Genomic DNA, 13,390 nt, shown 5'->3' on the forward strand with positions numbered 1-13,390 from the left:
CATCATTTTTAAAGATTTGAAAAAATTTACGAAATGACAAAAACGAAAGGTTATAGCCCATGTTTTTTGAAATTTTGAAAAAAAAAGTTAGCCTCGTTTCTCATCATTTTGGACCATGGGCTATAGCCCATATCGTACGGCATACTATAGCGCGCCGTTTTTCATCATTTTTGAAGATTTGAAAAAATGACGAAATGACAAAAACGAAAGGTTATAGCCCATGTTTTTTGAAATTTTGAAAAAAAAAGTTAGCCTCGTTTCTCATCATTTTGGACCATGGGCTATAGCCCATATCGTACGGCATACTATAGCGCGCCGTTTTTCATCATTTTTGAAGATTTGAAAAAAATGACGAAATGACAAAAACGATGGGTTATAGCCCATGTTTTTTGAAATTTTGAAAAAAAAAGTTAGCCTCGTTTCTCATCATTTTGGACCATGGGCTATAGCCCATATCGTACGGCATACTATAGCGCGCCGTTTTTCATCATTTTTGAAGATTTGAAAAAAATGACAAAATGACAAAAACGAAAGGTTATAGCCCATGTTTTTTGAAATTTTGAAAAAAAAAGTTAGCCTCGTTTCTCATCATTTTGGACCATGGGCTATAGCCCATATCGTACGGCATACTATAGCGCGCCGTTTTTCATCATTTTTGAAGATTTGAAAAAAATGACGAAATGACAAAAACGATGGGTTATAGCCCATGTTTTTTGAAATTTTGAAAAAAAAAGTTAGCCTCGTTTCTCATCATTTTGGACCATGGGCTATAGCCCATATCGTACGGCATACTATAGCGCGCCGTTTTTCATCATTTTTGAAGATTTGAAAAAAATGACAAAATGACAAAAACGAAAGGTTATAGCCCATGTTTTTTGAAATTTTGAAAAAAAACGTTAGCCTCGTTTCTCATCATTTTGGACCATGGGCTATAGCCCATATCGTACGGCATACTATAGCGCGCCGTTTTTCATCATTTTTGAAGATTTGAAAAAAATGACGAAATAACAAAAACGAAAGGTTATAGCCCATGTTTTTTGAAATTTTGAAAAAAAAAGTTAGCCTCGTTTCTCATCATTTTGGACCATGGGCTATAGCCCATATCGTACGGCATACTATAGCGCGCCGTTTTTCATCATTTTTGAAGATTTTAAAAAAATGACGAAATGACAAAAACGAAAGGTTATAGCCCATGTTTTTTGAAATTTTGAAAAAAAAAGTTAGCCTCGTTTCTCATCATTTTGGACCATGGGCTATAGCCCATATCGTACGGCATTCTATAGCGCGCCGTTTTTCATCATTTTTAAAGATTTGAAAAAATTTACGAAATGACAAAAACGAAAGGTTATAGCCCATGTTTTTTGAAATTTTGAAAAAAAAAGTTAGCCTCGTTTCTCATCATTTTGGACCATGGGCTATAGCCCATATCGTACGGCATACTATAGCGCGCCGTTTTTCATCATTTTTGAAGATTTGAAAAAATGACGAAATGACAAAAACGAAAGGTTATAGCCCATGTTTTTTGAAATTTTGAAAAAAAAAGTTAGCCTCGTTTCTCATCATTTTGGACCATGGGCTATAGCCCATATCGTACGGCATACTATAGCGCGCCGTTTTTCATCATTTTTGAAGATTTGAAAAAATGACGAAATGACAAAAACGAAAGGTTATAGCCCATGTTTTTTGAAATTTTGAAAAAAAAAGTTAGCCTCGTTTCTCATCATTTTGGACCATGGGCTATAGCCCATATCGTACGGCATACTATAGCGCGCCGTTTTTCATCATTTTTGAAGATTTGAAAAAAATGACGAAATGACAAAAACGATGGGTTATAGCCCATGTTTTTTGAAATTTTGAAAAAAAAAGTTAGCCTCGTTTCTCATCATTTTGGACCATGGGCTATAGCCCATATCGTACGGCATACTATAGCGCGCCGTTTTTCATCATTTTTGAAGATTTGAAAAAAATGACAAAATGACAAAAACGAAAGGTTATAGCCCATGTTTTTTGAAATTTTGAAAAAAAAAGTTAGCCTCGTTTCTCATCATTTTGGACCATGGGCTATAGCCCATATCGTACGGCATACTATAGCGCGCCGTTTTTCATCATTTTTGAAGATTTGAAAAAAATGACGAAATGACAAAAACGATGGGTTATAGCCCATGTTTTTTGAAATTTTGAAAAAAAAAGTTAGCCTCGTTTCTCATCATTTTGGACCATGGGCTATAGCCCATATCGTACGGCATACTATAGCGCGCCGTTTTTCATCATTTTTGAAGATTTGAAAAAAATGACAAAATGACAAAAACGAAAGGTTATAGCCCATGTTTTTTGAAATTTTGAAAAAAAAAGTTAGCCTCGTTTCTCATCATTTTGGACCATGGGCTATAGCCCATATCGTACGGCATACTATAGCGCGCCGTTTTTCATCATTTTTGAAGATTTGAAAAAAATGACGAAATGACAAAAACGATGGGTTATAGCCCATGTTTTTTGAAATTTTGAAAAAAAAAGTTAGCCTCGTTTCTCATCATTTTGGACCATGGGCTATAGCCCATATCGTACGGCATACTATAGCGCGCCGTTTTTCATCATTTTTGAAGATTTGAAAAAAATGACAAAATGACAAAAACGAAAGGTTATAGCCCATGTTTTTTGAAATTTTGAAAAAAAACGTTAGCCTCGTTTCTCATCATTTTGGACCATGGGCTATAGCCCATATCGTACGGCATACTATAGCGCGCCGTTTTTCATCATTTTTGAAGATTTGAAAAAAATGACGAAATAACAAAAACGAAAGGTTATAGCCCATGTTTTTTGAAATTTTGAAAAAAAAAGTTAGCCTCGTTTCTCATCATTTTGGACCATGGGCTATAGCCCATATCGTACGGCATACTATAGCGCGCCGTTTTTCATCATTTTTGAAGATTTTAAAAAAATGACGAAATGACAAAAACGAAAGGTTATAGCCCATGTTTTTTGAAATTTTGAAAAAAAAAGTTAGCCTCGTTTCTCATCATTTTGGACCATGGGCTATAGCCCATATCGTACGGCATTCTATAGCGCGCCGTTTTTCATCATTTTTAAAGATTTGAAAAAATTTACGAAATGACAAAAACGAAAGGTTATAGCCCATGTTTTTTGAAATTTTGAAAAAAAAAGTTAGCCTCGTTTCTCATCATTTTGGACCATGGGCTATAGCCCATATCGTACGGCATACTATAGCGCGCCGTTTTTCATCATTTTTGAAGATTTGAAAAAATGACGAAATGACAAAAACGAAAGGTTATAGCCCATGTTTTTTGAAATTTTGAAAAAAAAAGTTAGCCTCGTTTCTCATCATTTTGGACCATGGGCTATAGCCCATATCGTACGGCATACTATAGCGCGCCGTTTTTCATCATTTTTGAAGATTTGAAAAAAATGACGAAATGACAAAAACGATGGGTTATAGCCCATGTTTTTTGAAATTTTGAAAAAAAAAGTTAGCCTCGTTTCTCATCATTTTGGACCATGGGCTATAGCCCATATCGTACGGCATACTATAGCGCGCCGTTTTTCATCATTTTTGAAGATTTGAAAAAAATGACAAAATGACAAAAACGAAAGGTTATAGCCCATGTTTTTTGAAATTTTGAAAAAAAAAGTTAGCCTCGTTTCTCATCATTTTGGACCATGGGCTATAGCCCATATCGTACGGCATACTATAGCGCGCCGTTTTTCATCATTTTTGAAGATTTGAAAAAAATGACGAAATGACAAAAACGATGGGTTATAGCCCATGTTTTTTGAAATTTTGAAAAAAAAAGTTAGCCTCGTTTCTCATCATTTTGGACCATGGGCTATAGCCCATATCGTACGGCATACTATAGCGCGCCGTTTTTCATCATTTTTGAAGATTTGAAAAAAATGACAAAATGACAAAAACGAAAGGTTATAGCCCATGTTTTTTGAAATTTTGAAAAAAAAAGTTAGCCTCGTTTCTCATCATTTTGGACCATGGGCTATAGCCCATATCGTACGGCATACTATAGCGCGCCGTTTTTCATCATTTTTGAAGATTTGAAAAAAATGACGAAATGACAAAAACGAAAGGTTATAGCCCATGTTTTTTGAAATTTTGAAAAAAAAAGTTAGCCTCGTTTCTCATCATTTTGGACCATGGGCTATAGCCCATATCGTACGGCATACTATAGCGCGCCGTTTTTCATCATTTTTAAAGATTTGAAAAAATTTACGAAATGACAAAAACGAAAGGTTATAGCCCATGTTTTTTGAAATTTTGAAAAAAAAAGTTAGCCTCGTTTCTCATCATTTTGGACCATGGGCTATAGCCCATATCGTACGGCATACTATAGCGCGCCGTTTTTCATCATTTTTGAAGATTTGAAAAAATGACGAAATGACAAAAACGAAAGGTTATAGCCCATGTTTTTTGAAATTTTGAAAAAAAAAGTTAGCCTCGTTTCTCATCATTTTGGACCATGGGCTATAGCCCATATCGTACGGCATACTATAGCGCGCCGTTTTTCATCATTTTTGAAGATTTGAAAAAAATGACGAAATGACAAAAACGATGGGTTATAGCCCATGTTTTTTGAAATTTTGAAAAAAAAAGTTAGCCTCGTTTCTCATCATTTTGGACCATGGGCTATAGCCCATATCGTACGGCATACTATAGCGCGCCGTTTTTCATCATTTTTGAAGATTTTAAAAAAATGACAAAATGACAAAAACGAAAGGTTATAGCCCATGTTTTTTGAAATTTTGAAAAAAAAAGTTAGCCTCGTTTCTCATCATTTTGGACCATGGGCTATAGCCCATATCGTACGGCATACTATAGCGCGCCGTTTTTCATCATTTTTGAAGATTTGAAAAAAATGACGAAATGACAAAAACGATGGGTTATAGCCCATGTTTTTTGAAATTTTGAAAAAAAAAGTTAGCCTCGTTTCTCATCATTTTGGACCATGGGCTATAGCCCATATCGTACGGCATACTATAGCGCGCCGTTTTTCATCATTTTTGAAGATTTGAAAAAATGACGAAATGACAAAAACGAAAGGTTATAGCCCATGTTTTTTGAAATTTTGAAAAAAAAAGTTAGCCTCGTTTCTCATCATTTTGGACCATGGGCTATAGCCCATATCGTACGGCATACTATAGCGCGCCGTTTTTCATCATTTTTGAAGATTTGAAAAAAATGACGAAATGACAAAAACGATGGGTTATAGCCCATGTTTTTTGAAATTTTGAAAAAAAAAGTTAGCCTCGTTTCTCATCATTTTGGACCATGGGCTATAGCCCATATCGTACGGCATACTATAGCGCGCCGTTTTTCATCATTTTTGAAGATTTTAAAAAAATGACAAAATGACAAAAACGAAAGGTTATAGCCCATGTTTTTTGAAATTTTGAAAAAAAAAGTTAGCCTCGTTTCTCATCATTTTGGACCATGGGCTATAGCCCATATCGTACGGCATACTATAGCGCGCCGTTTTTCATCATTTTTGAAGATTTGAAAAAAATGACGAAATGACAAAAACGATGGGTTATAGCCCATGTTTTTTGAAATTTTGAAAAAAAAAGTTAGCCTCGTTTCTCATCATTTTGGACCATGGGCTATAGCCCATATCGTACGGCATACTATAGCGCGCCGTTTTTCATCATTTTTGAAGATTTGAAAAAAATGACAAAATGACAAAAACGAAAGGTTATAGCCCATGTTTTTTGAAATTTTGAAAAAAAACGTTAGCCTCGTTTCTCATCATTTTGGACCATGGGCTATAGCCCATATCGTACGGCATACTATAGCGCGCCGTTTTTCATCATTTTTGAAGATTTGAAAAAAATGACAAAATGACAAAAACGAAAGGTTATAGCCCATGTTTTTGAAATTTTGAAAAAAAAAGTTAGCCTCGTTTCTCATCATTTTGGACCATGGGCTATAGCCCATATCGTACGGCATACTATAGCGCGCCGTTTTTCATCATTTTTGAAGATTTGAAAAAAATGACAAAATGACAAAAACGAAAGGTTATAGCCCATGTTTTTTGAAATTTTGAAAAAAAAAGTTAGCCTCGTTTCTCATCATTTTGGACCATGGGCTATAGCCCATATCGTACGGCATACTATAGCGCGCCGTTTTTCATCATTTTTGAAGATTTGAAAAAAATGACAAAATGACAAAAACGAAAGGTTATAGCCCATGTTTTTTGAAATTTTGAAAAAAAAAGTTAGCCTCGTTTCTCATCATTTTGGACCATGGGCTATAGCCCATATCGTACGGCATACTATAGCGCGCCGTTTTTCATCATTTTTGAAGATTTGAAAAAAATGACAAAATGACAAAAACGAAAGGTTATAGCCCATGTTTTTTGAAATTTTGAAAAAAAAGTTAGCCTCGTTTCTCATCATTTTGGACCATGGGCTATAGCCCATATCGTACGGCATACTATAGCGCGCCGTTTTTCATCATTTTTGAAGATTTGAAAAAAATGACGAAATGACAAAAACGAAAGGTTATAGCCCATGTTTTTTGAAATTTTGAAAAAAAAAGTTAGCCTCGTTTCTCATCATTTTGGACCATGGGCTATAGCCCATATCGTACGGCATACTATAGCGCGCCGTTTTTCATCATTTTTGAAGATTTGAAAAAAATGACGAAATGACAAAAACGAAAGGTTATAGCCCATGTTTTTTGAAATTTTGAAAAAAAAAGTTAGCCTCGTTTCTAATCATTTTGGACCATGGGCTATAGCCCATATCGTACGGCATACTATAGCGCGCCGTTTTTCATCATTTTTGAAGATTTGAAAAAAATGACAAAATGACAAAAACGAAAGGTTATAGCCCATGTTTTTTGAAATTTTGAAAAAAAAAGTTAGCCTCGTTTCTCATCATTTTGGACCATGGGCTATAGCCCATATCGTACGGCATTCTATAGCGCGCCGTTTTTCATCATTTTTAAAGATTTGAAAAAAATTACGAAATGACAAAAACGAAAGGTTATAGCCCATGTTTTTTGAAATTTTGAAAAAAAAAGTTAGCCTCGTTTCTCATCATTTTGGACCATGGGCTATAGCCCATATCGTACGGCATACTATAGCGCGCCGTTTTTCATCATTTTTGAAGATTTGAAAAAAATGACGAAATGACAAAAACGAAAGGTTATAGCCCATGTTTTTTGAAATTTTGAAAAAAAAAGTTAGCCTCGTTTCTCATCATTTTGGACCATGGGCTATAGCCCATATCGTACGGCATACTATAGCGCGCCGTTTTTCATCATTTTTGAAGATTTGAAAAAAATGACAAAATGACAAAACGAAAGGTTATAGCCCATGTTTTTTGAAATTTTGAAAAAAAAAAGTTAGCCTCGTTTCTCATCATTTTGGACCATGGGCTATAGCCCATATCGTACGGCATTCTATAACGCGCCGTTTTTCATCATTTTTAAAGATTTGAAAAAATTACGAAATGACAATAACGAAAGGTTATAGCCCATGTTTTTTGAAATTTTGAAAAAAAAAGTTAGCCTCGTTTCTCATCATTTTGGACCATGGGCTATAGCCCATATCGTACGGCATACTATAGCGCGCCGTTTTTCATCATTTTTGAAGATTTGAAAAAAATGACGAAATGACAAAAACGAAAGGTTATAGCCCATGTTTTTTGAAATTTTGAAAAAAAAAGTTAGCCTCGTTTCTCATAATTTTGGACCATGGGCTATAGCCCATATCGTACGGCATACTATAGCGCGCCGTTTTTCATCATTTTTGAAGATTTGAAAAAAATGACAAAATGACAAAAACGAAAGGTTATAGCCCATGTTTTTTGAAATTTTGAAAAAAAAAGTTAGCCTCGTTTCTCATCATTTTGGACCATGGGCTATAGCCCATATCGTACGGCATACTATAGCGCGCCGTTTTTCATCATTTTTGAAGATTTGAAAAAAATGACAAAATGACAAAAACGAAAGGTTATAGCCCATGTTTTTTGAAATTTTGAAAAAAAAAGTTAGCCTCGTTTCTCATCATTTTGGACCATGGGCTATAGCCCATATCGTACGGCATACTATAGTGCGCCGTTTTTCATCATTTTTGAAGATTTGAAAAAAATGACGAAATGACAAAAACGAAAGGTTATAGCCCATGTTTTTTGAAATTTTGAAAAAAAAAGTTAGCCTCGTTTCTCATCATTTTGGACCATGGGCTATAGCCCATATCGTACGGCATACTATAGCGCGCCGTTTTTCATCATTTTTGAAGATTTGAAAAAAATGACAAAATGACAAAACGAAAGGTTATAGCCCATGTTTTTTGAAATTTTGAAAAAAAAAAGTTAGCCTCGTTTCTCATCATTTTGGACCATGGGCTATAGCCCATATCGTACGGCATTCTATAGCGCGCCGTTTTTCATCATTTTTAAAGATTTGAAAAAATTACGAAATGACAATAACGAAAGGTTATAGCCCATGTTTTTTGAAATTTTGAAAAAAAAAGTTAGCCTCGTTTCTCATCATTTTGGACCATGGGCTATAGCCCATATCGTACGGCATACTATAGCGCGCCGTTTTTCATCATTTTTGAAGATTTGAAAAAAATGACGAAATGACAAAAACGAAAGGTTATAGCCCATGTTTTTTGAAATTTTGAAAAAAAAAGTTAGCCTCGTTTCTCATAATTTTGGACCATGGGCTATAGCCCATATCGTACGGCATACTATAGCGCGCCGTTTTTCATCATTTTTGAAGATTTGAAAAAAATGACAAAATGACAAAAACGAAAGGTTATAGCCCATGTTTTTTGAAATTTTGAAAAAAAAAGTTAGCCTCGTTTCTCATCATTTTGGACCATGGGCTATAGCCCATATCGTACGGCATACTATAGCGCGCCGTTTTTCATCATTTTTGAAGATTTGAAAAAAATGACAAAATGACAAAAACGAAAGGTTATAGCCCATGTTTTTTGAAATTTTGAAAAAAAAGTTAGCCTCGTTTCTCATCATTTTGGACCATGGGCTATAGCCCATATCGTACGGCATACTATAGCGCGCCGTTTTTCATCATTTTTGAAGATTTGAAAAAAATGACGAAATGACAAAAACGAAAGGTTATAGCCCATGTTTTTTGAAATTTTGAAAAAAAAAGTTAGCCTCGTTTCTCATCATTTTGGACCATGGGCTATAGCCCATATCGTACGGCATACTATAGCGCGCCGTTTTTCATCATTTTTGAAGATTTGAAAAAAATGACGAAATGACAAAAACGAAAGGTTATAGCCCATGTTTTTTGAAATTTTGAAAAAAAAAGTTAGCCTCGTTTCTAATCATTTTGGACCATGGGCTATAGCCCATATCGTACGGCATACTATAGCGCGCCGTTTTTCATCATTTTTGAAGATTTGAAAAAAATGACAAAATGACAAAAACGAAAGGTTATAGCCCATGTTTTTTGAAATTTTGAAAAAAAAAGTTAGCCTCGTTTCTCATCATTTTGGACCATGGGCTATAGCCCATATCGTACGGCATTCTATAGCGCGCCGTTTTCATCATTTTTAAAGATTTGAAAAAAATTACGAAATGACAAAAACGAAAGGTTATAGCCCATGTTTTTTGAAATTTTGAAAAAAAAAGTTAGCCTCGTTTCTCATCATTTTGGACCATGGGCTATAGCCCATATCGTACGGCATACTATAGCGCGCCGTTTTTCATCATTTTTGAAGATTTGAAAAAAATGACGAAATGACAAAAACGAAAGGTTATAGCCCATGTTTTTTGAAATTTTGAAAAAAAAAAGTTAGCCTCGTTTCTCATCATTTTGGACCATGGGCTATAGCCCATATCGTACGGCATTCTATAGCGCGCCGTTTTTCATCATTTTTAAAGATTTGAAAAAATTACGAAATGACAATAACGAAAGGTTATAGCCCATGTTTTTTGAAATTTTGAAAAAAAAAGTTAGCCTCGTTTCTCATCATTTTGGACCATGGGCTATAGCCCATATCGTACGGCATACTATAGCGCGCCGTTTTTCATCATTTTTGAAGATTTGAAAAAAATGACGAAATGACAAAAACGAAAGGTTATAGCCCATGTTTTTTGAAATTTTGGAAAAAAAAGTTAGCCTCGTTTCTCATCATTTTGGACCATGGGCTATAGCCCATATCGTACGGCATACTATAGCGCGCCGTTTTTCATCATTTTTGAAGATTTGAAAAAAATGACGAAATGACAAAAACGAAAGGTTATAGCCCATGTTTTTTGAAATTTTGAAAAAAAAAGTTAGCCTCGTTTCTCATCATTTTGGACCATGGGCTATAGCCCATATCGTACGGCATACTATAGCGCGCCGTTTTTCATCATTTTTGAAGATTTGAAAAAAATGACAAAATGACAAAAACGAAAGGTTATAGCCCATGTTTTTGAAATTTTGAAAAAAAAAGTTAGCCTCGTTTCTCATCATTTTGGACCATGGGCTATAGCCCATATCGTACGGCATACTATAGCGCGCCGTTTTTCATCATTTTTGAAGATTTGAAAAAAATGACAAAATGACAAAAACGAAAGGTTATAGCCCATGTTTTTTGAAATTTTGAAAAAAAAAGTTAGCCTCGTTTCTCATCATTTTGGACCATGGGCTATAGCCCATATCGTACGGCATACTATAGCGCGCCGTTTTTCATCATTTTTGAAGATTTGAAAAAAATGACAAAATGACAAAAACGAAAGGTTATAGCCCATGTTTTTTGAAATTTTGAAAAAAAAAGTTAGCCTCGTTTCTCATCATTTTGGACCATGGGCTATAGCCCATATCGTACGGCATACTATAGCGCGCCGTTTTTCATCATTTTTGAAGATTTGAAAAAAATGACAAAATGACAAAAACGAAAGGTTATAGCCCATGTTTTTTGAAATTTTGAAAAAAAAGTTAGCCTCGTTTCTCATCATTTTGGACCATGGGCTATAGCCCATATCGTACGGCATACTATAGCGCGCCGTTTTTCATCATTTTTGAAGATTTGAAAAAAATGACGAAATGACAAAAACGAAAGGTTATAGCCCATGTTTTTTGAAATTTTGAAAAAAAAAGTTAGCCTCGTTTCTCATCATTTTGGACCATGGGCTATAGCCCATATCGTACGGCATACTATAGCGCGCCGTTTTTCATCATTTTTGAAGATTTGAAAAAAATGACGAAATGACAAAAACGAAAGGTTATAGCCCATGTTTTTTGAAATTTTGAAAAAAAAAGTTAGCCTCGTTTCTAATCATTTTGGACCATGGGCTATAGCCCATATCGTACGGCATACTATAGCGCGCCGTTTTTCATCATTTTTGAAGATTTGAAAAAAATGACAAAATGACAAAAACGAAAGGTTATAGCCCATGTTTTTTGAAATTTTGAAAAAAAAAGTTAGCCTCGTTTCTCATCATTTTGGACCATGGGCTATAGCCCATATCGTACGGCATTCTATAGCGCGCCGTTTTTCATCATTTTTAAAGATTTGAAAAAAATTACGAAATGACAAAAACGAAAGGTTATAGCCCATGTTTTTTGAAATTTTGAAAAAAAAAGTTAGCCTCGTTTCTCATCATTTTGGACCATGGGCTATAGCCCATATCGTACGGCATACTATAGCGCGCCGTTTTTCATCATTTTTGAAGATTTGAAAAAAATGACGAAATGACAAAAACGAAAGGTTATAGCCCATGTTTTTTGAAATTTTGAAAAAAAAAGTTAGCCTCGTTTCTCATCATTTTGGACCATGGGCTATAGCCCATATCGTACGGCATACTATAGCGCGCCGTTTTTCATCATTTTTGAAGATTTGAAAAAAATGACAAAATGACAAAACGAAAGGTTATAGCCCATGTTTTTTGAAATTTTGAAAAAAAAAAGTTAGCCTCGTTTCTCATCATTTTGGACCATGGGCTATAGCCCATATCGTACGGCATTCTATAGCGCGCCGTTTTTCATCATTTTTAAAGATTTGAAAAAATTACGCAATGACAATAACGAAAGGTTATAGCCCATGTTTTTTGAAATTTTGAAAAAAAAAGTTAGCCTCGTTTCTCATCATTTTGGACCATGGGCTATAGCCCATATCGTACGGCATACTATAGCGCGCCGTTTTTCATCATTTTTGAAGATTTGAAAAAAATGACGAAATGACAAAAACGAAAGGTTATAGCCCATGTTTTTTGAAATTTTGAAAAAAAAAGTTAGCCTCGTTTCTCATAATTTTGGACCATGGGCTATAGCCCATATCGTACGGCATACTATAGCGCGCCGTTTTTCATCATTTTTGAAGATTTGAAAAAAATGACAAAATGACAAAAACGAAAGGTTATAGCCCATGTTTTTTGAAATTTTGAAAAAAAAAGTTAGCCTCGTTTCTCATCATTTTGGACCATGGGCTATAGCCCATATCGTACGGCATACTATAGCGCGCCGTTTTTCATCATTTTTGAAGATTTGAAAAAAATGACAAAATGACAAAAACGAAAGGTTATAGCCCATGTTTTTTGAAATTTTGAAAAAAAAAGTTAGCCTCGTTTCTCATCATTTTGGACCATGGGCTATAGCCCATATCGTACGGCATACTATAGCGCGCCGTTTTTCATCATTTTTGAAGATTTGAAAAAAATGACGAAATGACAAAAACGAAAGGTTATAGCCCATGTTTTTTGAAATTTTGAAAAAAAAAGTTAGCCTCGTTTCTCATCATTTTGGACCATGGGCTATAGCCCATATCGTACGGCATACTATAGCGCGCCGTTTTTCATCATTTTTGAAGATTTGAAAAAAATGACGAAATGACAAAAACGAAAGGTTATAGCCCATGTTTTTTGAAATTTTGAAAAAAAAAGTTAGCCTCGTTTCTAATCATTTTGGACCATGGGCTATAGCCCATATCGTACGGCATACTATAGCGCGCCGTTTTTCATCATTTTTGAAGATTTGAAAAAAATGACAAAATGACAAAAACGAAAGGTTATAGCCCATGTTTTTTGAAATTTTGAAAAAAAAAGTTAGCCTCGTTTCTCATCATTTTGGACCATGGGCTATAGCCCATATCGTACGGCATTCTATAGCGCGCCGTTTTCATCATTTTTAAAGATTTGAAAAAAATTACGAAATGACAAAAACGAAAGGTTATAGCCCATGTTTTTTGAAATTTTGAAAAAAAAAGTTAGCCTCGTTTCTCATCATTTTGGACCATGGGCTATAGCCCATATCGTACGGCATACTATAGCGCGCCGTTTTTCATCATTTTTGAAGATTTGAAAAAAATGACGAAATGACAAAAACGAAAGGTTATAGCCCATGTTTTTTGAAATTTTGAAAAAAAAAAGTTAGCCTCGTTTCTCATCATTTTGGACCATGGGC

Source organism: Protomyctophum bolini (genome assembly GCF_963924005.1).
Source record: "Protomyctophum bolini genome assembly, chromosome: 21".
NCBI classification, from domain to species: Eukaryota; Metazoa; Chordata; class Actinopteri; order Myctophiformes; family Myctophidae; genus Protomyctophum; species Protomyctophum bolini.